The sequence below is a fragment of the Oncorhynchus masou genome, chromosome 6 (assembly GCF_036934945.1).
Source record: "Oncorhynchus masou masou isolate Uvic2021 chromosome 6, UVic_Omas_1.1, whole genome shotgun sequence".
NCBI classification, from domain to species: domain Eukaryota; kingdom Metazoa; phylum Chordata; class Actinopteri; order Salmoniformes; family Salmonidae; genus Oncorhynchus; species Oncorhynchus masou.
In genome coordinates this window covers 48,571,220-48,599,091 of record NC_088217.1, presented here as the reverse complement: position 1 = coordinate 48,599,091, position 27,872 = coordinate 48,571,220, and the positions used below count along the sequence as shown (strand labels likewise).

Here is a 27,872-nt window from a genome sequence, read left to right as displayed (position 1 = left end):
ATGATAGCATACCGTTTGAGTTATGAACATGTCAATCATTCCTATTTGAATTAAACTGTTTGATTATGTAAGAAAAGGTGTGTACAATTGATTGGTAGGCTATCAAACTGTCCTATCACAGCGTGATCATAAACACGAGCTCTGAACCATACGAGAGGAGAAAGGTTATCTAATGGCTTTATAAAGCACCAGCATTATGAAAGGCAGCAGTATTATGTAAATAATAGCAGGAAGAGAAGCATAGTTTCTTTTTTTATAGACAACTATTGATGCACAGTAAGAGCCAAACCTTTTAGCTCATAAGCATTATATGTGCGTCATAAAACACATAATGCATGTTTAGACAGAATGTGGGGATATGAAACAGAATAAATAAGTAAATAACAAGGCCAATGAAACTAAATCAGTGTAATTGTGCATGTAAAAGTGACAGGGTATGGATTATTACTGAGATTCCTGAACCTACGGTGTTGTGAAACGATACGTCTTAAAGGTGGACAGGGGAGATGAGGGAGACATTGCGTCAAAGGCTGCTACAGGCTCGGCATAAACAACCCTCATTCAACATCCACCCATGAGGCATTTTCTGTTCATCCTAACAAAAACAACACCTGTATACTGGCATGGGGAGTGAATGTAGGATAAGAATGTGTGTTTTTATACAGTTTTGTCTATCCACTCTTACTGCATACCACAAATACTCAAGGAATATATGAAATATTTGTTCACCAGGGAAGAAATATATGAATATCTGGGGGGAGGGGAAATGTGTCATTGGAAGCTATCTATCTTGGGAATAGGTACACTAATGGATTCTGCAGCCCACATCGAACTGCTGAGAGGATACAGTGAGCATACGCAATATGTCCTTCAAGACATCTAGGTACTGTAGGTTGGGCGTTGGACCAACAAACATCAGAGGAGCATGTAATGTCTCTCGTCATCATAGGACACGTCTGTCAGGGTAGTGGCATGGAGCCAGAGAGTGCTCTCTCATCTCTGGAACTGACCACGAGCACAAAGTAATGAGATCATCCTGGGCAAAGTGATGCTGAGAATCATCTCCTCTCCTTCCCTCCATGGCACGGTGGCCACATTTCTCCAGGCCCTTCTGCCGATAGTCCATCCATCCTCTAGCAGAGGCCAGTGGCACCGGAGTGATCACTGCCTGGAATAGCCCAGCCCCCAACACAACATCTGACGAGTCAAATCATAGCAGAAACATAGGAAGGATGTCAATCATGTTGACAAAATGAGACATCTGAACCCCCCTTTAGAGGAGCATTTTTCTTTTCTCACTCCCCACTGTCATCTAAATGACCATTGTCCGACCTAAGTAAGGTCAGGTAATGATATTTGCTGGTTGAGATAGGTATGGCAGGATTGTCGATCTACAGTATTGCCAGTGCATCTCCGGGAAATGGTTTCTACTAAGAGGGCAAAGAAAGGAAATGGTTATTCCAGTTCAAATCTATTTTGCTTTTGGCAAAAAAAAGTATGAGAGAGCATTTGTGGGTAAACCACAACGCAGAACCAGTGGTGAGGCTGAGGGATGGCAGTGGTCTTAATCCATTAGGCCTGGCAGCCATTGAGAGACTGACTAAAGCCTTCTTTATGCTGCCCCTGTATTTGGGGACACATTATTGATAAATCCCTGCAAAGAGGGCTTTTGAAGACAGACACAAACCTATACAATCCAGAGAAAGTAAAAAAGGGCCACACTGTGGCCCTGAAGATAAAGCTAAATCTATCACAGGCCAGTAAGTGTAACGGGAAAAAGACCGTGTAATGGTTTAGAATAATCACAGATGTCAGGAGTTATTTTTCACCGTGTGAGGATGTAAGTTGTCTTAGAAATATAGAGTCAACTAACGGTGAGGTGCTGTGATGTCTGGGAGAGTTCTGTTGATGGATGGGCTGGGCCAGCGCCCACAGTAGCCTCACAAAGCCAGAGTGAAATGGCACAGGGCATAGGGCAGAATGACAGACCATGACACAAGCAGACAAAATCAGTAGAGCCAAGCTATAGGGACAGACAGACAGCACACACTGCCACAGACAAATAGGCCTTTGACCCACTCTGTCTGCCCCAGAGAGTTGTAGCCACACAGTGGACTGAGCCAGTCACAGTCACATGCTTCACAGAGAGGAATCACATGCCAAAGCCATTACTTCTCTGACTGATGACTTATTCTCCTCACGTTCACACTCACGGACCTAGTTGTTTGGTTTGCAAATTCCAAGATAAAAAAGACTGGGAGGGAGGCCCTAAACTGGAGGCAGGCATGTGCTGGTTTATTGCAAGTGTAAGCAGCTCATCAGAAGATTGGTTCATTGCAAATCCATGTAGTGTGCAGTGCATTAATCATGCTGCAGCCTGCACTGCCTCGGTATTTATGTTGTGGTGTAATTTCTAGCGAACAGGAGTGGAGAAAATGCTGCCCAACAGCAAGGAAACTCTCATTATGTTTGTCACATCATTCATTGTCCCAATATCGTTAATTTTGTTACACATACTGATTTACTTGTCGTGTTTGAATAGCGCATATTAATAGACTTCAAAATATGCACCCACACTGCTCGGCAATCCAGTCTGTTACAGTAGATGTTATCCACAAACAGTACCTTCGGAAAGTATTCAGACCCCTTGACTTAAAAAAAAACAACATTTTATTTATTTATTTAACTAGGCAAGTCAGTTAAGAACAAATTCCTATTGTCACGACTTCCGCTGAAGTCGGATCCTCTCCTTGTTCGGGCGGCGTTCAGCGGTCGACGTCACCGGCTTTCTAGCCATCGCCGCTCCATTTTTCATTTATCCATTTGTTTTATCTTGTTCCCTGCCCATCTGGTTTTCATTCCCCAATCACTCTACATGTATTTTGTCCTATGTTCCCCCTCATGCTTTTGTGTGAGATTGTTTTGTGTTACGTGTCTATTTTGATGCACTATACTGGTAGGCATTTATTCCGTGTTTATTTCACGAGGTATGTTTATTTGTTTGTACATAATTATTGTGACTGTTTGCACTTTTGCCAATTGGCTGGAGGTGTTGACGCAGTGGTGTCCGTCTGTTGGTTTCTCCTGTCTAAATAAAGTGTGCGCCTGTTCACAACTCTCTGCTCTCCTGCACCTGACTCCGCACACCATTGACACTTATTTTCAATGAAGACATAGGAACAGCAACTGCCTTGCTCAGGGGCAGAACGACAGATTTTTACCTTGCCAGCTCAGGGATTCAATCTTGCAACTTTTCAGTTACTAGTCCAAAGCTCTAACCACTAGGCTACCTGCCGCCTTGTTCTAAAATGTAATAAATACTTTTTTCCCCCTCATCAATCTACACACAACGACAAAAACAAAGCAAAAACAGTTATTTTTTGTGTGCTAATTTATACAAAAATATATAAAAACATATAATATTTACATTATTATTCAGACCCTTTACTCAGTACTTTGTTGGTGCACCTTTGGCAGCAGTTACAACCTTGAGTTTTCTTGGGTATGACGCTACAAGCTTGGAAAACCTGTATTTGGGGAGTTTTTCCTATTCTTCTCTACAGATCCTTTCAAGGTTTGTGAAGTTGGATGAGTTGCTGCACAGCTTTTTTTAGGTCTCTCCTGAGAGGTTTGATCAGGTTCAAGTCCTGGGTCTGGCTGGGCCATACAAGGACATTCAGAGACTTGTATGAAAAACACCCCCACAGCTTGATGCTGCCACCACCATGCTTCACTGTAGGGATGGTGCAAGGGATCCTCCAGACGTGACGCTTGGCATTCAGGCCAAAGAGTTCAATATTGGTTTCATCAGACCAGAGAATCTTGTTTCTCATAGTCTGGGAGTCTTTAGGTGCCTTTTGGCAAACTCCAAGCAGGTTGTCATGTGCCTTTTGCTGAGGAGCGGCTTCCGTCTGGCCGCTTTAGCATAAAGTCTTAATTGGTGGAGTGCCGCAGAGATGGTTGCCCTTCTGGAAGGTTCTCCCATCTCCACAGAGGAACTCTAGAGCCCTATCAGAGTGACCATTGGATTCTTGGTCACCTCCCTGACCAAGGCCATTCTCCCCTTATTGCTCAGTTTGGCTGGGCGGCCAGCTCTAGGAACAGTCTTGGTGGTTACAAACTACATCCATTTAAGAATGATGGAGGCCACTGTGTTCTTGGGGGCTTTCAATGCTGCCAAAATGTTTTGTTACCCTTCCCCAGCTCTGTGCCTAGACACAATCCTTTCTCAGAGCTCTACGGACAATTCCTTCAAACTCCTGGATTGGTTTTTGCTCTGACATGCACTGTCAACTGTAGGACCTTATATACACAGGTGTGTGCCTTTCCAAATCATGTCCAATCAATTGAAATTACCACAGGTGGGCTCCAATTAAGTTGTAGAAACATCTCAAGGACGATCAATGGAAACAGGATGTACCTGAACTCAATTCCGAGACTCATAGCAAAGTGTTTAAATAATAATAAATGTGCTAACATTTCTAAAAATCTGTTTTTGCTTTGTCATTATGGGGTATTGCATGTAGATTGATTAGGCATTTTTTATGTATTTAATACATTTTTGAATTAAGACTGTAACATAACAAAATGTGGCACAAGTCAAGGGTCTGAATACTTTCAAAAGGATCAGAAAGTTATCAAAACCATTGACTTATTCCACATTTGGTTGTATTACAGCCTTAATTCAAAATAGACTAAATAAATATTTTTTTCTCACCCATCTACACACAATACCCCATAACGACAAAGCACATATTTATTGAAAATTAAATACAAAAATATCTACTTTACAGTACTAGTCAAAAGTTTGGACACACCTACGCATTCAAGGGTTTTTCTTTATCTTTACTCTTTTCTATATTGCAGAATAATAGTGAAGACATCAAAACTATGAAATAACACATAGAGTCATGTAGTAACCAATAAAGTAGTAAACAAATCTAAATATATTTTACATTTGAGATTCTTCAAAGTAGCTACCCTTTGCCTTGAAGACAGCTTTGCACACTCTTGGCATTCTCTCAACCAGCTTCCTGAGGTAGTCACCTGGAATGCATTTCAATTAACAGGTGCCTTGTTAAAACTTATTTTGTGGAATTACTTTCCATCTTAATGCATTTGAGCCAATCAGTTGTGTTGTGACAAGGTAGGGGTAGTATATAGAAGATAGCCCTATTTGTTAAAAGACCAAGTCCATATTATGGCAAGAACAGCTCAAATAAGCTATAAGAGAAACAACAGTCCATCCTTACTTTAAGACCTGAAGATCAGTCAATCTGGAAAATGTCAAGAACTTTGAAAGTTTCTTCAAGCGCAGTCAGATGAAACTGGCAATGATGAAACTGGCTCTCATGAGAACCGCCACTGGAAAGGAAGACCCATAGTTACATCTGATGCAGAGGATAAATTCATTAGAGTTAACTGCACCTCAGAATGTAGCCCAAATAAATGCTTCACAGAATTCATGAAACAGACATCTTTTATTTATTTATTTTATTTCACCTTTATTTAACCAGGTAGGCAAGTTGAGAACAAGTTCTCATTTACAATTGCAACCTGGCCAAGATAAAGCAAAGCAGTTCGACACATACAACGACACAGAGTTACACATGGAGTAAAACAAACATACAGTCAATAATACAGTATAAACAAGTCTATATACGATGTGAGCAAATGAGGTGAGATAAGGGAGGTAAAGGCAAAAAAAGGCCATGGTGGCAAAGTAAATACAATATAGCAAGTAAAACACTGGAATGGTAGATTTGCAATGGAAGAATGTGCAAAGTAGAAATAAAAATAATGGGGTGCAAAGGAGCAAAATAAATAAATACATTAAATACAGTAGGGAAAGAGGTAGTTGTTTGGGCTAAAATATAGGTGGGCTATGTACAGGTGCAGTAATCTGTGAGCTGCTCTGACAGTTGGTGCTTAAAGCTAGTGAGGGATATAAGTGTTTCCAGTTTCAGTGCTTTTTGTAGTTCGTTCCAGTCATTGGCAGCAGAGAACTGGAAGGAGAGGCGGAGAAAGAATTGCTTTTGGGGGTGACTAGAGAGATATACCTGCTGGAGCGTGTGCTACAGGTGGGAGATGCTATGGTGACCAGCGAGCTGAGATAAGGGGGGACATTACCTAGCAGGGTCTTGTAGATGACATGGAGCCAGTGAGACATGGAGCCAGCGACGAGTATGAAGCGAGGGCCAGCCAACGAGAGCGTACAGGTCGCAATGGTGGGTAGTATATGGGGCTTTGGTGACAAAACGGATTGCACTGTGATAGACTGCATCCAATTTGTTGAGTAGGGAATTGGAGGCTATTTTGTAAATGACATCGCCAAAGTCGAGGATTGGTAGGATGGTCAGTTTTACAAGGGTATGTTTGGCAGCATGAGTGAAGGATGCTTTGTTGCGAAATAGGAAGCCAATTCTAGATTTAACTTTGGATTGGAGATGTTTGATATGGGTCTGGAAGGAGAGTTTACAGTCTAACCAGACACCAAAGTATTTGTAGTTGTCCACGTATTCTAAGTCAGAGCCGTCCAGAGTAGTGATGTTGGACAGGCGGGCAGGTGCGGGTAGCGATCGGTTGAAGAGCATGCATTTAGTTTTACTTGTAATTAAGAGCAATTGGAGGCCACGGAAGGAGAGTTGTATGGCATTAAAGCTTGCATGGAGGGTTGTTAACACAGTGTCCAAAGAAGGGCCAGAAGTATACAGAATGGTGTCGTCTGCGTAGAGGTGGATCAGACACTCACCAGCAGCAAGAGCGACCTCATTGATGTATACAGAGATGAGAGTCGGTCCAAGAATTGAACCCTGTGGCACCCCCATAGAGACTGCCAGAGGTCCGGACAGCAGACCCTCCGATTTGACACACTGAACTCTATCAGCGAAGTAGTTGGTGAACAAGGCGAGGCAATCATTTGAGAAACCAAGGCTGTCGAGTCTGCCGATGAGGATGTGGTGATTGACAGAGTCAAAAGCCTTGGCCAGATCAATGAACACGGCTGCACAGTAATGTTTCTTATATATGGCGGTTAAGATATCGTTTATGACCTTGAGCGTGGCTGAGGTGCACCCATGACCAGCTCTGAAACCAGATTGCATAGCAGAGAAGGTATGGTGAGATTCGAAATGGTCGGTAATCTGTTTGTTGACTTGGCTTTCGAAGACCTTAGAAAGGCATGGTAGGATAGATATAGGTCTGTAGCAGTTTGGGTCAAGAGTGTCCCCCCCTTTGAAGAGGGGGATGACCGCCTCTGCTTTCCAATCTTTGGGGATCTCAGACGACACGAAAGAGAGGTTGAACAGGCTAGTAATAGGGGTGGCAACAATTTCGGCAGATAACTTTAGAAAGAAAGGGTCCAGCTTGTCTGGCCCGGGTGATTTGTAGCAGTCCAGATTTTGCAGCTCTTTCGGAACATCAGCTGAACGGATTTGGGAGAAGGAGAAATGGGGAAGGCTTGGGCGAGTTGCTGTGGGGGGTGCAGTGCTGTTGACCGGGGTAGGAGTAGCCAGGTGGAAAGCATGGCCAGCCGTAGAAAAATGCTTATTGAAATTCTCAATTATGGTGGATTTATCAGTGGTGACAGTGTTTCCTATCTTCAGTGCAGTGGGCAGCTGGGAAGAGGTGTTCTTATTCTCCATGGACTTTACAGTGTCCCAGAACTTTTTTGAGTTAGTGTTGCAGGAAGCAAATTTCTGCTTGAAAAAGCTAGCCTTGGCTTTTCTAACTGCCTTTGTATAATGGTTTCTAGCTTCCCTGAACAGCTGCATATCACGGGGGCTGTTCGGTGCCAATGCAGAACGCCATAGGATGTTTTTGTGTTGGTTAAGGGCAGTCAGGTCTGGGGAGAACCAAGGGCTATATCTGTTCCTGGTTCTAAATTTCTTGAATGGGGCATGTTTATTTAAGATGGTTAGGAAGGCATTTTTAAAAAAACATCCAGGCATCCTCTACTGACGCAATGAGATCAATATCCTTCCATGATACCCCGTCCAGGTTGATTAGAAAGGCCTGCTCGCTGAAGTGTTTCAGGAAGCATTTTACAGTGATGAGTGGAGGTCGTTTGACCGCTGACCCATTTACGGATGCAGGCAATGAGGCAGTGATCGCTGAGATCTTGGTTGAAGACAGCAGAGGTGTATTTAGAGGGCAAGTTGGTTAGGATGATATCTATGAGGGTGCCCGTGTTTAAGGCTTTGGGGAGGTACCTGGTAGGTTCATTGATAATTTGTGTGAGATTGAGGGGATCAAGTTTAGATTGTAGGATGGCTGGGGTGTTAAGCATGTTCCAGTTTAGGTCACCTAGCAGCACGAGCTCTGAAGATAGATGGGGGGCAATCAGTTCACATATGGTGTCCAGAGCACAGCTGGGGACAGAGGGTGGTCTATAGCAGACTGCAACGGTGAGAGACTTGTTTTTAGAGAGGTGGATTTTTTAAAGTAGAATTTCAAATTGTTTGGGTACAGACCTGGATAGTAGGACAGAACTCTGCAGGCTATCTTTGCAGTAGATTGCAACACCGCCCACTTTGGCAGTTATATCTTGTCTGAAAATGTTGTAGTTTGGAATTAAAATTTCAGAATTTTTGGTAGTCTTCCTAAGCCAGGATTCAGACACAGCTAGAACATCCGGGTTAGCAGAGTGTGCTAAAGCAGTGAATAGAACAAACTTAGGGAGGAGGCTTCTAATGTTAACATGCGTGAAACCAAGGCTATTGCGGTTACAGAAGTCGTCAAAAGAGAGCGCCTGGGAAATAGGAGTGGAGCTAGGCACTGTAGGGCCTGGATTCACCTCTACATCGCCAGAGGAACAGAGGAGGAGTAGAATAAGGGTGTGGCTAAAAGCAATAAGAATTGGTCGTCTAGAACGTCTGGAACAGAGAGTAAAAGGAGGTTTCTGGGGGCGATAAAATAGCATCAAGGTATAATGTACAGACAAAGGTATGGTAGGATGTGAATACAGTGGAGGTAAACCTAGGTATTGAGTGATGAAGAGAGAGATATTGTCTCTAGAAACATCATTGAAACCAGGAGATGTCATTGCATGTGTGGGTGGTGGAACTAATAGGTTGGATAAGGTATGGTGAGCAGGACTAGAGGCTCTACAGTGAAATAAGCCAAAAAACACTAACCAGAACAGCAATGGACAAGGCATATTGACATTAAGGAGAGGCATGCTTAGTCGAGTGATCAAAAGGGTCTGGAGAGTGGAGAGGTTGGTTGGGGGTCACGGCGATTTAGACAGCTAGCCAGGCCATCAGTAGCAAGCTAGCATAGGATGGACGTCTGTTATTAGCCACCTCTTGCGTTCCGATTGTCTATTCAGATAGCAGCCGATAAGACAGCTAATGGCTAGCAGGCCGCAGATGGGCGCCCAGGCAACGTCGCGACGGAGGAGCCAGCCGGATAACTCCTTCGGGTAGATAACGTCGGCAGTCCAGCAGTGAAGGCCCGGTGGGGCTCCGCGTAGGCAGCAAAACGGGTCCAGATTGGTGACCGCAGCCCAGGAGTGATTGATGGAACTCCTCAGCTGGCTAGCTCCGGAACAACTGATGTTTGCTCCGGAATCTACGAAAGATTTAACTAGCTTCTGATTAGCTTCTGGATTAGCTTCTGGCTAGCTCCTGGCTAGCTTCTGGCTAGCTTCTGACCTCGCTTCTGATTAGCTTCTGGATTAGCTTCTGGCTAGCTCCTGGCTAGCTCCTGGCTAGCTTCTGGCTAGCTCCTGGCTAGCTTCTGGCTAGTTTCTGGCTAGCTTCAGGCTAGCTTCTTGGAGTTTCTGGCTAGCTTCTTGGAGGATTACAGATTTGAGGTAAATAATACTTTTTTATAAATATAAATTGGTGAGGCGGGTTGCAGGAGAGTGTTTTGAAGATGAGTTTATGGAAAAAAAATGTATGAAAAAAGTTGTAAATATATATATATATATATATATATATATATATATATATATATATATATATATATATATACGGGACACGACAAGACGAGGACAAAAGACGCCTGAACTGCTATGCCATCTTGGGATAGACATCAACATCAACATCTTAACATCAACTGTTCAGAGACTGCTTGAATCAGGCTTCATAGCCGAATTGCTGCAAATAAACCACTACTAATGGACACCAATAATAAGAAGAGACTTATTTGGGGCAAGAAAAACGAGCAATGGATATTAGACATTAAATCTGTCGTTTTTGTCTGTTGAGTCCAAATTTGAGATATTCGGTTCCACCCGCCGTGTCTGTGAGATGCAGAGTAGGTGAACAGATGATCTCCGCATGTGTTTCCCACCGTGAAGCATGGAGAACGAGGTGTGATGGTGTGGTTTGCTGTCACTGTCCGTGGTTTATTTAGAATCCAAGGCACACTTAACCAACATGGCTACCACAGCATTCTGCAGCGATACACCATCCCATCTGGTTTGCGCTTAGTGGGACAATTATGGACAATGACCGAAAACACATCTCCGGGCCGTGTAAGGGCTATTTGACCAGGGAGTGTGATGGAGTGCTGCATCACCCGATCTCAACCCAAGTGAGATGGTTTGGGATGAGTTGGACCACAAAGTGGAGGAAAAGCAGCCAACAAGTGATTAGCATATGTGGGAACTCCTTCAAGACTGTTGGAAAAGCATTCCTCATGAAGCTGGTTGAGAGAATGCCAAGAGTGTGCAAAGCTGTCATTCTACTTTGAAGAATTTAAAATATTTTGACTGTCTGTCTGGGTAAGTCTCTAAGAGCTTTTCACACCTGGATTGTGCAACATTTGCCCATTATTCTTTTAAAAATTCTTCAAGCTCTTTCAAATTGGTTGATTGTTTGTTGAACCTTGGTGGACAACCATTTTCACATCTTTCCATAGATTTTCAAGTAGATTTAAGTCAAAACTGTAACTCGGCCACACAGGAACATACAATGTTTTCTTGGTAAACAACTCCAGTGTAGATTTGGCCTTGTGTTTTCGGTTATTGTCCTGCTGAAAGGTGAACTCATCTCTCAGTGTCTGTTGGAAAGCAGACTGAACAAGGTTTTCCTGTGAGATATAGCTTGTGCTTAGTTTTATTCCATTTCTTTTTAATCCTGAAAAACTCAACAGTCCTTAACGATTACAAGCAGACCCATAACATGATGCAGCCACTACTATGCTTGAAAATATGGAGTGTGGTACTCATTAACATCTTGTATTGGATTTGCCCAAAACATAAAGCTTTGTATTCTGGACAAAAAGTGAATTGCTTTGACACATTTTATGCAGAATTACTTTAGTACCTTATTGCAAACAGGATACATATTTTGTTATATTTGTATTATGTACAGGCTTCCCTCTTTTCACTCTGTCAAGTAGGTTAATACTGTGGAGTAACTACAATGTTGTTGATCCATCCTCAGTTCTCCTATCACAGCCATTACTCTGTAAACTGCTTTAAAGTCACCATTAGCCTCATGGTGAAATCCCTGAGTGGTTTCCTTCCTCTCCGGCAACTGAGTTAGGAAGGACGCCTGTATCTTTGTAGTGATTGGGTGTATTGATGCACCATTCAAAGTGTAATTAATAGCGTCGCCATGCTCAAAGGGATATTCAATGTCAGATTTATTTTCTTCTCCAAATCTACCAATAGGTGCCCTTCTTTGCAAGGCATTGGAAAATCTCCCTGGTCTTTGTGGTTGTATCTGTCTTTGAAATTCAGTACTCGACTGAGGGACCTTAAAGATAATTGTATGTGTGGGGTACAGAGATGAGGTAGTCATTAAAAAATCATGTTAAACATTATTATTGCAAACACAGTGAGTCCATGCAACTTATTATGTGACTTGTTAAGCACATTTTCACTCCTGTACTTGCCACAACAAAGAGGCTGAATACTTATTGACTCAAGGCATTTTAGCATTTCATTTTTTATTAATTTGTAAACATAATTACACTTTGACATTATGGGGTATTGTGTGTAGGCCAGTGACAAAAAACGAAAAGTAATCCATTTTAAATTCAGGCTGTAACACAACAAAATGTGGAAAAAGTCAAGGGGTGTGAATACATTCTGAAGGCAATGTACGAGTTGATATCGGAGTTTTATTGAAATGAGTTCGGTACAAATGGCTGTGGTGTGTACGGAATCAATATACAGTATGTTCCACCCCATTCAAACGCAGTGCCAGAAATGAATCATCCACTCAAGAGAGAGGTGTTATGTTTTAAGGCTGTAATTCTAAACCCTTTGTGGAGGTAGATGGAGATATTACTGTGTTAATATGAGGCTTGCAATTTCCCATCCTATGGGATCTCAATTACATCCTTGCGGAACTGCATAGAGTGTGGCACTGACATTACTTTCCCAGTTAATGTGATGTTAATACATCCACAGAATAAGATTGCACTACAAAAAGGTTACGCGAATTAACCCGGACATAAAAATAACATGCATACATTGACGCCCCTCTCCATGTCTTGCATTGTCAAGATTAATAGGTTCCTAGGTGCGAGTCAAAAATAATTATTGGTAGCATCGGTACAAGCTGCTCATTCTACGTGGTCACCTCACTCCAAACTTGCTGGTTTTTTTAGGAGGCTAAAACCATGATTTGGTCAAACAGTAATGTGCATTATGCTCATGATTCCTTTAATGAAAGTCTCTGCCCTGCCCATGTGCCTGTTTCACTTGAGCCTGCTGCTGAGATGAGTGAGACATTCACCATTCCTTTCCCCCCTAGCCCTTGCTGTCCATAGGGAATATGCCTTTCTCTCGTTTCCAGGGCAGGGACATCTGTTTTTGAGAGATTCTGGGAAATCTGGTCTAAGGCTTACGGTCTAATTGAGTTCTCACTGCTTCCAGTATACAGAATTGATGTCATGTTGCTAGATAGCCAGCTAGCTTCACTAATGTTGCTAGCTAGCAAGCCAGAAATTGAAGAAAGTCCTTTGCCTACAACTAGCTGGATAATTTGCTAGCTAGCAATATGTAGGCTGTCCACCCACTCTGCCTAGAGTGATGAAATTTCAAAATGACATTTTATCAAGACAAATATGAATATTAATTTTCTGAATCACTCAGTGGGGTCTTTCTCAAACACACTGTATCGTTAAAATGATATCCAAAGAGTCTGATTTTGTATCCTAATACATCTGATAATAAGCATCGAGCTCTGTTGACATAACTTTTGAGGAATTTAAATGTTGTGGTTTTGTGGACTTCATAGTTAATGGGTTGCAAAAAGCTATATTAGCATGACACAAACTGAATTAAATGTAAAAGGCTTTACTAAATAAAAAGCTTAGTAAACCCTCAGTGCTCCATTGACATTTCGCAGAGATACACTTGTTTTTGTGAGAAAACTTTGAAAAATAACAGGAATTTTCCATCCTGAACTCCAATCACTTTTACACGGATTATGATAGAGATTTGAGGTTAGGACCATTGGTTGTATTATAGGATAATCTACAGAATGAACATATTATTTAACCAATTGGTCAAAATATGCTTTTTGATTGGACACCCTAAAATAGGTTGAACAAATCATTTGAATTCACCTTCACCATGCTGTAACGCACGTTGCTCCCGATTCCAGGTAACCAAATGTTTAGCTAAACGGTTAGCGTCTTCACTAGCTTAAAAGGCTTTTTCATTTTTTAAATTAACATTTATTTAACTAGGCAAGTCAGTTAAGAAGAAATTATTTTTTTAAATGACGGACACCAGAAGGCAAAAGGCCTCCTACAGGACCGAGGGCTGGGATAAAATAAAAAAAATAAAAAATATAGGACAAAACACACATCACGACAAGAGAGACGCCACAATACTACATAAAGAGAGACCTAAAACAACAACATAGCATGGCAGCAACACATGAAAACAGCATGGTAGCAACAAAACATGACAACAACATGGTACTGTAGCAACACAACATGGCAGCAGCACAACATGGTACAAACATTATTGGGAACAGACAACAACACAAAAGGCAAAAAGGTAGAGACTAGAGGTCGATTAATTAGGGCCGATTTCAAGTTTTCATAACAATCAGTAATCTGCATTTTTGGACAACGATTTTGACCAATTACATTGCACTCCACGAGGAGACTGCGTGGCAGGCTGACCACCTGTTACGCGAGTGCTGCAAGAAGCCAAGGTAAGTTTCTAGCTAGCATTAAACTGATCTTGTAAAAAACAATCAATCTTAAGATAATCACTAGTTAACTACACATGGTTGATGATATTACTAGTTTATCTAGCTTGTCCTGTGTTGCATATAATCAATGCGGTGCCTGTTAATTTATCATCGAATCACAGCCTACTTCCTCAAACGGGTGATGATTTAACAAGCTCATTCGCGAAAAATGAGCACCAATGTGTACCTAACCATAAACATCAACGCCTTTCTTAAAATCAATACAGAAGTTTATAAACATGTAAACCTGCATATTTAGTTAATATTGCCTGCTAATATTAACTTATTTTAACTAGGGAAATTGTGTCACTTCTCTTGTGTTCTGTGCAAGCAGAGTCAAGGTACATGCAGGCTTGACTCTGGCTCGTTGCGAACTGTGTGGAGAACATTTCTTCCTAACAAAGACCGTAATTAATTTGCCTGAAATTTACATAACTATGACATAACATTGAAGGTTGTGCAATGTAACAGCAATATTAAGACTAAGGGTTGCCGCCCGTTCAACAAAATACGGCACAGCCCCGTATTTCACTGAAAGAATAAACGTTTTTTTTTCAAAATGATAGTTTCCGGATTTTACCATATTAATGACCTTAGGCTCGTATTTATGTGTGTTTATTATATTATAATTAAGTCTATAATTTGATATTTGATAGAGAAGTCTGACTGAGCGGTGGTAGGCAGCAGCAGGCTCGTAAGAATTCATTCAAACAGCACTTTCCTGCGTTTGCCAGCAGCTCTTCGCTGTGCTTCAAGCATTGTGCTGTTTATGATTTCAAGCCTATCAACTCCCGAGATTAGGCTGGCAATACTATAGTGCATATAAGAACATCCAATAGTCAAAGTTATATGAAATACAAATGTATAGAGAGAATTAGTCCTAGAATTCCTATAATAACTACAACCTAAAACTTCTTAACTGGGAATATTGAAGACTCATGTTAAAAGGAACCACCAGCTTTCATATGTTATCATATTCTGAGCAAGGAATTTAAACATTAGCTTTTTTACATGGCACATATTGCACTTTTACTTTCTTCTCCAACACTGTGTTTGCATTATTTAAACCAAATTGAATATATTTTATTTATTTATTTGAGACTAAATAGATGTTATTAATGTATTATATTAAGTTAAAATAAAAGTGTTCATTCAGTATTGTTGTAATTGTCATCATTACACATATGTATGAGGAGGTTGAGAGCAGCAGTAGGTGTCTCAGATAGGGGGAAGTGAGGCCTAAGAGGGTTTAATAAATAAGCATCAACCAGTGGATCTTTCGACAGGTATACAGAGATGACCAGTTTACAGAGGAGTATAGAGTGCAGTGATGTGTCCTATAAGGAGCATTGGTGGAAAATCTGATGCCCGATTGGTAAAGAACATCTAGCCGCTCGAGAGCACCCTTACCTGCCGATCTATAAATTACGTCTCCCTAATCGAGCAAGGGTAGGATGGTCATCTGAATCAGGGTTAGTTTTGCAGCTGGGGTGAAAGAGGAGCAATTGCGATAGAGGAACAAGTCTAGATTTAACCTTAGTCTGCAGCTTTGATATGTGCTGAGAGAAGGACAGAGTACCGTCTAGCCATACTTCCAAGTACTTGTATGAGGTGACTACCTCAAGCTCTAAACCCGCAGAGGAAGCAATCACACCGGTGGGGATAGGGGCTTTCTTCTTACCAAACCACATGACCTTTGTTTTGGAGGTGTTCAGAACAAGGTTAAAGGCAGAGAAAGATTGTTGGACAATAAGAAAGATTTGCTGTAGAGCATTTAACACAAAATCCGGGGAGGGATTATAAGAGTATAAATCAGTATCATCTGCATATAAATGGATGAGAGAGCTTCCTACTGCTTGAACTATGTTGTTGATGTCAATTGAAACTGGCAGGTTGACTTAATTCCTAACCTTGCTTGCCATGGCCTTGGCTACTAGCTAGCATACTAACAATGTTTTGTATTAACAGTATACATTTTTTTGATTGTATATACTGTACATTATCATAGTCTTAGCAAACTCCTTGGCACCAAGCTAAGCATTTTTTATATTTAGGTACCTAGCTAGCTAGCTTTGCAAATATCAGCTTAGCAAGCTAGCTACCGGTCCGAAGTGACAGTGGTTGAAAAATCAAGAGTAGGCAATTGAAAAATGGCTGTAAAATCAGTTCTAGCTTAGTTTAGAAGAAAGTCTGCCGTTTATTTTCTACTGGAGAGTTACTCATAGTGTACAGCAGCTGTCATTACTGCAGCAGCAAAAAAAAAAACATAAGGTCCCCTGCAATTTGAGCCCACTTAGCGCAAGAAAGGCCTATGTATGCATTCGGCTATACACTTGGATTGCCCGTGGACCGGTTCATACATAAAAAATTCTCCATTCAGGCTACAATTTCTTCCTCAACTCTCCGAGACTAACGTTAGCTATTCTAGCATGGTGGTGGAAAATGGGGTTTCATAAAGAAAGTAAGCATATTTTCCCAGTTTTTTTCCCGCCTTCTCACCATTTCAATGAGTTAAGGAGGAAATCAAAGACTTTGCAGCATGCTGAATTGCTGAATGGAGAATGTTTTATGTACAAACCAGGCCATGAGGGATTCAAGTGTATTGCCAGCTGCAAACTGTCACATGTGCTCCCTCTTCGGTGTCTAGGTCTCCAGGCTGCTCGTTTGGCGCATACCTGTCAGTATCGTTACGCACTTGCGCGTCATCAGACTCACCTGGACTCCATCACCTCCCTGATTACCTTCCCTACATATGTCACTTTCTTTGGTTCCTTCCCCAGGCGTTATTGTTTCTGTTCCTGTGTCAGTTATGTGCATTTTTCATGTTTCTTAGTTATGTACTATGTTGTATTCATTTATTAAAACACTCACTCCCTGAACTTGCTTCCCGATTCTCAGAGCACATTATATACAAATATTCCATTTGGACGGTAAGATGAAACGACTCAATAGTGCCATCTGCTGGCCTTTGAGCTATCTCCCCTCATGCTCTGGGAGAAAATGTGTTCTGGTTGTAGGCTATAACATTCCAAAATCCAATTGCGGGAAAAAAACAGCTTTGGAAGCTACTGCTTAAAAATCTGCACTGCTGAGAATGTGCACAGAATCACGGAATCCAGACATTAAAAAGGAATTCAACAATATTCAAAATGTACTGAACAGAATGCTTCAGTGATTTGTATTTCCTGCAACTTTCTGAAGAGGCAACTGCACGGGAATGCCCCTGTCTGTGTGTGTGCGGTGTGCCCGTCTACAACTTTGTGTAGCCATTAGCGATGATGCTAATAACGGTCTACTGGTAGATAGAAAGGCATCCCCAAAAACCTTCTCAAATAAATGTTAACCTCTTTGAACTCTAGGGGCGCAATTTCATTTTTGGATGAAAAACGTTCCCGTTTTAAACAAGATATTTTGTCACAAAAAGATGCTCGACTATGCATATAATTGCTACTGTTCGAAAGAAAACACTCTGACGTGTCCAGAAATACAAAGATCTTCTCTGTGCGTGCCCTTTAACGTGAGCTTCAGGCAAAACCAAGATGAGATGGCATCCAGGAAATGACAAGGATTTTTGAGGCTCTGTTTGTCATGATCTCCTTATATGGCTGTGAACGCAAGAGGAATGAGTCTGCCCTTTCTGTCGTTTCCCCAAGGTGTCTGCAGCATTGTGACGTATTCGTAGGCAGATCATTGGAAGATTGACCATAAGAGACCACATTTACCACGTGTCCGCCCGGTGTCCTGCGCCGAAATTGGTGCGCAAAAGTCACCTGCCAGTATTTTTCCAAACAATACAGAGAGTAAAGCAAGCTTCCACGAACTGCATGTCAATGAAGAGATATGTGAAAAAACACCTTGAGGACTGATTCCAAACAACGTTTGCCATGTTTCGGTCGATATTATGTAGTTAATCCGGAAAAAGTTTTACGTTGTAGGTGACTGCATTTTCGGTTCGTTTCAGTAGCCAGGCGCAATGTAGAATCGGAACGATTTCTCCTACACACAGACGCTTTCAGGAAACACTGCGCATTTGGTGTGTAACTGAGAGTCTCCTCATTGAAAACATCCAAAGCTCTTCAAAGGTAAATGATTTTAATTATTTGGTTATCTGGTTTTTGTGAAAATGTTGTGTGCTACATGTTATTCAAAATGCATTGCTAGCTTTGCATACTCTTACACAAATTAGTCAATTTCTATGGTTCAAAAGCATATTTTGAAAATCTGAGATGACAGTGTTGTTAAGAAAAGGCTAAGCTTGAGAGCAGATGCATTATTTTCATTTTATTTGCGATTTTCAGAAATCATTAACGTTACATTATGCTAATGAGCTTCAGGCTATAACTGTATACAGGGTTTTTTCATAGCCAAACGTGAACAAAACGGAGCGATTTGTCCTACACAAATAATATTTTTTTGAAAAACTGCACATTTGCTATGTAACTGAGAGTCTCCTCATTGAAAACATCTGAAGCTCTTCAAAGTTAATGATTTTATTTATTTGGTTATCTGGCTTTTGTGAAATTGTTGCGTGCTACATGCTACACAAAATGCTATGCTAGCTTTGCATACTCTTACACAAATTAGTCAATTTCTATGGTTCAAAAGCATATTTTGAAAATCTGAGATGACAGTGTTGTTAAGAAAAGGCTAAGCTTGAGAGCAAACGCATTATTTTAATTTTATTTGCGATTTTCAGAAATCGTTAACGTTGCGTTATGCTAATGAGCCTGAGGCTTTAGTCACGATCCCGGATCCGGGATGGGGAGTTTCAAGAAGTTAACTAGCCTTTGCCTACCTGGCATAATTATATGATGATTATTGGCAATTAAAGGGTAACTACACTCTAAAATCACAATGTTTTATATAATTCCCAGACCTTAAAAGGTGGTCTCCTGACATGGCTTAGACAAAATTAGACAAACTACAACTCCAACATTGTTTTTATCTGTACATTGAATTTACTGTTGGATTAATGCATTGCAACTAGTAGTGAATTCATGTTTAGAGTTAGTGATCCAGGCTGTATCACAACCTGCCATGATTGGGAGTCCCATAGGGCGGCGCACAATTGGCCCAGCATCGTCTGGGTTTTGCCGGTGTAGGCCGTCATTGTAAATAAGAATTTGTTCTTAACTGACTTGCCTAGTTAAATTAAATAAAGGTTAAATTAAAAAATATATAATTAAAGTGATCTAGGTCAGGGGTCCTCAAAGTGAGGAGGTACTGATCTAAAAATATATATACAGTGCCTTGCGAAAGTATTCTGCCCCCTTGAACTTTGCGACCTTTTGCCACATTTCAGGCTTCAAACATAAAGATATAACTGTATTTTTTTGTGAAGAATCAACAACAAGTGGGACACAATCATGAAGTGGAACGACATTTATTGGATATTTCAAACTTTTTTAACAAATCAAAAACTGAAAAATTGGGCGTGCAAAATTATTCAGCCCCCTTAAGTTAATACTTCGTAGCGCCACCTTTTGCTGCGATTACAGCTGTAAGTCACTTGGGGTATGTCTCCATCAGTTTTGCACATTGAGAGACTGACATTTTTTCCCATTCCTCCTTGCAAAACAGCTCGAGCTCAGTGAGGTTGGATGGAGAGCATTTGTGAACAGCAGTTTTCAGTTCTTTCCACAGATTCTCGATTGGATTCAGGTCTGGACTTTGACTTGGCCGTTCTAACACCTGGATATGTTTATTTTTGAACCATTCCATTGTAGATTTTGCTTTATGTTTTGGATCATTGTCTTGTTGGAAGACAAATCTCCGTCCCAGTCTCAGGTCTTTTGCAGACTCCATCAGGTTTTCTTCCAGAATGGTCCTGTATTTGGCTCCATCCATCTTCCCATCAATTTTAACCATCTTCCCTGTCCCTGCTGAAGAAAAGCAGGCCCAAACCATGATGCTGCCACCACCATGTTTGACAGTGGGGATGGTGTGTTCACGGTTATGAGCTGTGTTGCTTTTACGCCAAACATAACGTTTTGCATTGTTGCCAAAAAGTTCAATTTTGGTTTTATCTGACCAGAGCACCTTCTTCCACATGTTTGGTGTGTCTCCCAGGTGGCTTGTGGCAAACTTTAAACAACACTTTTTATGGATATCTTTAAGAAATGGCTTTCTTCTTGCCACTCTTCCATAAAGGCCAGATTTGTGCAATATACGACTGATTGTTGTCCTATGGACAGAGTCTCCCACCTCAGATGTAGATCTCTGCAGTTCATCCAGAGTGATCATGGGCCTCTTGGCTGCATCTCTGATCAGTCTTCTCCTTGTATGAGCTGAAAGTTTAGAGGGACGGACAGGTCTTGGTAGATTTGCAGTGGTCTGATACTCCTTCCATTTCAATATTATCGCTTGCACAGTGCTCCTTGGGATGTTTAAAGCTTGGGAAATATTTTTGTTTCCAAATCCGGCTTTAAACTTCTTCACAACAGTATCTCGGACCTGCCTGGTGTGTTCCTTGTTCTTCATGATGCTCTCTGCGCTTTTAACGGACCTCTGAGACTATCACAGTGCAGGTACATTTATACGGAGACTTGATTACACACAGGTGGATTGTATTTATCATCATTAGTCATTTAGATTAACATTGGATCATTCCGAGATCCTCACTGAACTTCTGGAGAGAGTTTGCTGCACTGAAAGTAAAGGGGCTGAATAATTTTGCACGCCCAATTTTTCAGTTTTGATTTGTTAAAAAAGTTTGAAATATCCAATAAATGTCGTTCCACTTCATGATTGTGTCCCACTTGTTGTTGATTCTTCACAAAAAAATACAGTTTATATCTTTATGTTTGAAGCCTGAAATGAGGCAAAAGGTCGCGAAGTTCAAGGCGGCCGAATACTTTCGCAAGGCACTGTATATATATATATATAACTATATATAACTACCAACAACATATTAAAGACATTTTGGCTAAGGGATTTGTGGAATAAGTTTAGAGTGTGTAATACTATACAATATTATGAATTTCTTATGTTCTTAACCCTGGCCAACATGGGCCTGGGGATACTGGTATCCACAGCACTCCACTATTTTTACATAAATGCACTGTAATTTAAGCTTTAAAACTGCAATCTTTTCTGTCTGCCTCCTGGAAAATGTCTAGAATTGCAGGATACTAGCTTTAAAGCTGTACCAACAAAACATTTTTCTGCTCCATGACAAAATGTGTGCAATTACAGGAAATTGGCTTGGAAACAACATAATTATTTCTCCGATGCGGGCCAAGAAACAGGCCTTTAAAATGTTCCTTCCCAGGGCCTGACTTGGTTCGTCCGGCCATGCACTGCAGAAGTCATAGTAAAACAAAATAAATTCTCACTCGAGTTGTGTTCTGGTTATGAGGAGGTCCCTGATGAATTTGCCATCACAAAAGGGTTCTCCAGACCCAAAAAGTTTGAGAACCCATGATCTAGCTAATTTGCTTTGAGTTTCCACTTACTCATGTGGTGAATTAGCCCCAAATAAATTAACCTATGATATGTGACTCATTTCAGAAAACTCTGTGTATGTCGTGTGTCACTACTTTACAGAAGAGACATTTGAACATAAAAAAAGTTGATCTAAACACGTTTATTGGCAGAAAGGCCTTCTGGAACATGTGAATTGTCATGTGCCTTAACCTCTTGAAACTCTAGGGGCGCTATATCATTTTTGGATGAAAAACGTTCCCGTTTTAAACAAGATATTTTGTCACAAAAGATGCTCGACTATGCATATAATTGACAGCTTTCGAAAGAAAACACTCTGACGTGTCCAGAACTGCAAAGATATTTTCTGTGCGTGCCCTAGAACGTGAGCTTCAGGCAAAACCAAGATGAGACGGCATCCAGGAAATGAGCAGGATTTTTGAGGCTCTGTTTTCCATTGTCTCCTTATATGGCTGTGAATGCGAGAGGAGTAAGTCTGCCCTTTCTGTCGTTTCCCCAAGGTGTCTGCAGCATTGTGACGTATTTGTAGGCATATCATTGGAAGATTGACCGTAAGAGACCACATTTACCAGGTGTCCGCCTGGTGTCCTGCGCCGAAATTGGTGCGCAAAAGTCAGCTGCAAGTATTTTTCCACAGAATTCAGAGGAGAATGCAGGCTTCCACGAACGATATATCAATGAAGAGATATGTGAAAAAACACCTTGAGGATTGATTCCAAACAACGTTTGCCATGTTTCGGTCGATATTATGGAGTTAATTCGGAAAAAGTTTGACGTTGTAGGTGACTGAATTTTCGGTTCGTTTCGGTAGCCAAATGCGATGTACAAAACGGAACGATTTCTCCTACACACAGACACTTTCAGGAAAAACTGCGCATTTGGTATGTAACTGAGAGTCTCCTCATTGAAAACATCCGAAGCTCTTCAAAGGTAAACGATTTTATTTATTTGGTTATCTGGTTTTTGTGAAAATGTTGCGTGCTAAATGCTACTCAAAATGCTAAGCTAGCTTAGCATACTCTTACACAAATTAGTCAATTTCTATGGTTCAAAAGCATATTTTGAAAATCTGAGATGACAGTGTTGTTAAGAAAAGGCTAAGCTTGAGAGCAAGGCGCATTATTTTCATTTTATTTGCGATTTTCAGAAATCGTTAACGTTGCGTTATGCTAATGAGCCTGAGGCTTTAGTCACGATCCCGGATCCGGGATGGGGAGTTTCAACAGGTTAATAACAAACTTGTATGCCATCTGTAAAGCTGAATAAAAAATTTAAATTACGAGCCTAGTTGGTTTAGCCACAGAAAAAGTCAGAAACCTTCCCGCTAGCCATGAGTGGCTGAGATAATAAGTGGGCAGGACATGCCGAGAGATGAGTTTGGATTGGTCTGCCATGTAGCACGCTTCTGTCTATTTGAGCTGGTCAGTATGTGTAGGTAATCCTGTCTAATGCTGCTTTCAAAAATATGTATTGCCTAGTAGAACTGCATAAGTGTTGCTCTTCACTTTCAGGAGGACTGGGTTTTGAAATCAGTGGAATAAGAATATGATAACTAAGGAGATGGAGAAAACACCTGTCTCGGGATTACATCTTCAAACTAAGGGCAACCATGGCATCCGTGAGAGTTAAATATCTTTCAGATATTACATGTCTCTAATTTTGTCAGAAAGTCGTTTTCATTTCAAGTTAAAGTGTACTGTTAGCTCGCTAGCTAAAGTTAGCTGGCTGGCTCGCTAGCTAACGTTACATGTATGATCTGTGTAGTAATATTATTCGTACTTTAGAGAGCTATTTAGGCATCTTCAATTATGCGTGGTGATTAACTCAATTATCTATCAACTTAAAGCTTTAATTAGTATACAGTACTAACTGTTCATTATAACCCCACACATTTCCATTAAACTGTGAACCAAGCAACATAGAGTACACACGCTCTTTTCTTACTGAGAGGACACTGAAAGCCTGCATATGTTTTACAAAGAGTAGAACATACAGTTGCATAAAAAAATGGAGACTGAAAGAGACACATACTTTTGTCAACCATCACCCCCCAATTCATTATGATGAGATATGGCACCATTCACTATTAGGAGATCTTGCTTAATCTAAATGTAATGTTCAGTTCTATGATGTTAACCTTCCTATTGCGAGTGTGTATGGTTGAGAATGGGGGACATTAATAGCACAGTAAAAGGAAACATAAGTGGAAAAGAAGTGCTTGTAACGTGTGAGCTAGCAGTGTAGTGTACAGTATGCAGAGGTCAGGGCCTGTCAGATATTATCTTCACAAACACAACTGCATAAGAAATTCACATAACGGTAAATGTAACCTTCTAGCAACTGGAAGCACACTGCCAGAAATAGTGTACTGAAACCATTGACATTAAAACCAGTAGATAGTGATAGCGCTGACGTCATCAACATATTCCTATGGAAAACTCCTGATGGCGGATGAAGCCAGAAGTATTTGAATTTGAAGTGCGCCATATTGCTGAATGGGGCTGAATTGCAATCGCTAAGGATCATGGTGAATGTGGCCCTAACTAGCAAAGGATCATGGTCAATGTAGTCATTTTCATCCTGCCTGAGAGAGTCAGCTTTAATGCCTCCTTGTGATTGGTCTGTGTCAGCAAGTGGTCCTGTGGGATGACACATGCATTAGTCAGAATGGATCTTATCTTAATTTAAAATAATTCACTGTTTGGTTGAAACTTATTTTAGAGGCCAAAAACGGCTGTTTAAAAAAAAAGCTGTTTGGCAGTTCTTGCGATAGTAATTTAGATAAGCTTTCTAGGGCAGACCAGGCCTTTTGCATTGCTAGGTTTCTACACAGTAGCCGACCAGCAGAGCTCATGACTTCAAACTCCAGACCAAAAACTGGGGGGGGGGGCTGGTTGAAAGAAGTATGAGGCAATGGTGTGACACTGGCATATATTACAATACAGCAATACAGAGAGTAACACAACACTGCCATGCTACTGCTACTGCTGCTGGGCTATACTTGGGACAATGCAAGTGGCAAACCCTGAGACATACCCGAAAATAAGTTTTGAATTCTGCACGTCACACTGAAATAAAATGAAAAAACTGTCTTACATTGCTCAAAGAAACACCTGTGAAATTCCTCATCTTGCAGGTGGATGGTGAAATTACTGACAGGAGGTAGGATTTCAAAGATGAAGGAGTGGAATATGCAAAACCGCAGAAGAGTATGGAGAGAGAAAGTGTAGAAGTGTGAATCTGATTATGCATACAGGAAGATTGAGAGCTATGGGAGTTGAGGTTATTTGAGATTTGACATGTTTTTGTTTACTTAAAAAAAACATAGCTTTAAATGCAAACTAAAAATGTTTATTCGCCCAAGTTAGACATGTACTTATGTACAGTATTTGTAAACATTATCCATAATATGTTTCTGAATGTATGTTAGGTCTATGAAATTGATTTGTCAACAATTAAGAGAGCAGAAAATAGAGACAAAAATGTGCTCTGTGTTTGCTACTAGAAGAAGCAATCACAAAACACAATGGTTTGTATGTACAAGCTCCAAAGATTATTCAGCCCCGATCTGACTGCCTTGGGAGCCTTGACCAAAACTCAATTTCCAGAATACATATTCAATCCTCTGAGACATTCCTCTGAAAGGAAGTTTCCAAGTCTCAAAAACTGTACTTCAGCCCAAGTCACTACCCCGGTGAACCTCAAACTTAGACTTGACACTTTTTGAAGACATAAATTCTACATGACATGTTTTAGATTTCTGTTTAACTGGAAATTTCTACTGTTATGATAAAATCGGTGAGGGTTTGTGCAGTATCTGTCTTGCGTGACAGGCCAACACGCAGGTCCTCTTTTAGGCTGATGCAGGTGGCCCTGGACTCAGTCGAGACTCTATTACAGTATATACAGTGGGGCAAAAAGTATTTAGTCAGCCACCAATTGTGCAAGTTCTCCCACTTAAAAAGATGAGAGAGGCCTGTAATGTTCATCATAGGTACACTTCAACTATGACAGACAAAATTAGAAAAAAAATCCAGAAAATCACATTGTAGGATTTTTAATGAATTTATTTGCAAATTATGGTGGAAAATAAGTATTTGGTCACCTACAAACAAGCAAGATTTCTGGCTCTCACAGACCTGTAACTTCTTCTTTAAGAGGCTCCTCTGTCCTCCACTCATTACCTGTATTAATGGCACCTGTTTGAACTTGTTATCAGTATAAAAGACACCTGTCCACAACCTCAAACAGTCACACTCCAAACTCCACTATGGCCAAGACCAAAAAGCTGTCAAAGGACACCCGAAACAAAATTGTGGACCTGCACCAGGCTGGGAAGACTGAATCTGCAATAGGTAAGCAGCTTGGTTTGAAGAAATCAACTGTGGGAGTAATTATTAGGAAATGGAAGACATACAAGACCACTGATAATCTCCCTCGATCTGGGGCTCCACGCAAGATCTCACCCCGTGGGGTCAAAATTATCACAAGAACGGTGAACAAAAATCCCAGAACCACACGGGGGGACCTAGTGAATGACCTGCAGAGAGCTGGGACCAAAGTAACAAAGCCTACCATCAGTAACACACTACGCCGCCAGGGATATAATCCTGGTGCCAGACGTGTCCCCCTGCTTAAGCCAGTACATGTCCAGGCCCGTCTGAAGCTTGCTAGAGAGCATTTGGATGATCCAGAAGAAGAATGAGAGAATGTCATATGGTCAGATGAAACCAAAATAGAACTTTTTGGTAAAAACTCAACTCGTCGTGTTTGGAGGACAAAGAATGCTGAGTTGCATCCAAAGAACACCATACCTACTGTGAAGTATGGGGGTGGAAACATCATGCTTTGGGGCTGTTTTTCTGCAAAGGGACCAGGACGACTGATCCGTGTAAAGGAAAGAATGAATGGGGCCATGTATCGTGAGATTTTGAGTGAAAACCTCCTTCCATCAGCAAGGGCATTGAAGATGAAACGTGGCTGGGTCTTTCAGCATGACAATGATCCCAAAGACACAGCCCGGGCAATGAAGGAGTGGCTTCGTAAGAAGCATTTCAAGGTCCTGGAGTGGCGTAGCCAGTCTCCAGATCTCAACCCCATAGAAAATCTTTGGAGGGAGTTGAAAGTCCGTGTTGCCCAGCAACAGCCCCAAAACATCACTGCTCCAGAGGAGATCTGCATGGAGGTATGGGCCAAAATACCAGCAACAGTGTGTGAAAACCTTGTGAAGACTTACAGAAAACGTTAGACATCTGTCATTGCCAACAAAGGGTATATAACAAAGTATTGAGATAAACTTTTGTTATTGATCAAAAACTTATTTTCCACCATAATTTGCAAATAAATTCATTAAATATCCTACAATGTGATTTTCTGGATTTTTTTTTCTCATTTTGTCTGTCATAGTTGAAGTGTACCTATGATGAAAATTACAGGCCTCTCTCATCTTTTTAAGTGGGAGAACTTGCACAATTGGTGGCTGACTAAATACTTTTTTGCCCCACTGTAAAGTGCCTTCCCAAAGTATTCATACCCTTATTCCAAATCTTATGTTACAGCATTAATTCAAAATGGATTACATTTATTTTTTTCCTCACCCATCTACACACAATACCCCACAATGACCAAGTGAAATCATGTTTTTAGAAATTGTTGCAAATTTATTGAAAATTAAATACAGAAATATATCATTTACATAAGTATTTACACCCCTGATGCAACGATTGTCCTCCTCCTCCTCTGACGTGGAAGAGTAGTAGGAAGGATTGGAGGACCAATGCGCAGCGTGGTACGTGTTCATATTGCTTACTTTTAATATAACACTGAAAAGTACAAAATAACAACGTGAATAAATGAAACAAACTAAACAGTCCCGTGTGGAACAAACACTGACACGGAAAATCACTACCCACAACTCAAGTGGGAAAAACAGGCTGCCTAAGTATGGTTCTCAATCAGGGACAACGATAAACAGCTGCCTCTGACTGAGAACCATACCAGGCCAAACACAGAAATACCAAATCATATAAAAAAGAACATAGACTGCCCACCCAACTCACGCCCTGACCATACTAAAACAAAGACATCACAAAGGAACTAAGGTCAGAACGTAACACCTGAGCCAATACATGTTAGAATCACCTTTGGCAGTAACTCTCTTAGAGCTTTGGACACCCGGATTGTACAATGTTTCATTTGCTCATTATTATTATTTTTTGATTTTCACGCTCTGTCAAGTTGGTTGTTGATCATTGCTAGACA

At 40.9% G+C, this 27,872-nt stretch overlaps 1 protein-coding gene across 2 annotated transcripts in view; it reads right to left on the bottom strand.

Moving 5' to 3' along the window:
- The window catches only part of LOC135542171 (contactin-4), a 116,344-nt gene that overhangs the window by 75,134 nt on the left and 13,338 nt on the right, over window positions 1-27,872 (bottom strand). The gene's annotated exons all lie outside the window — the stretch shown is intronic.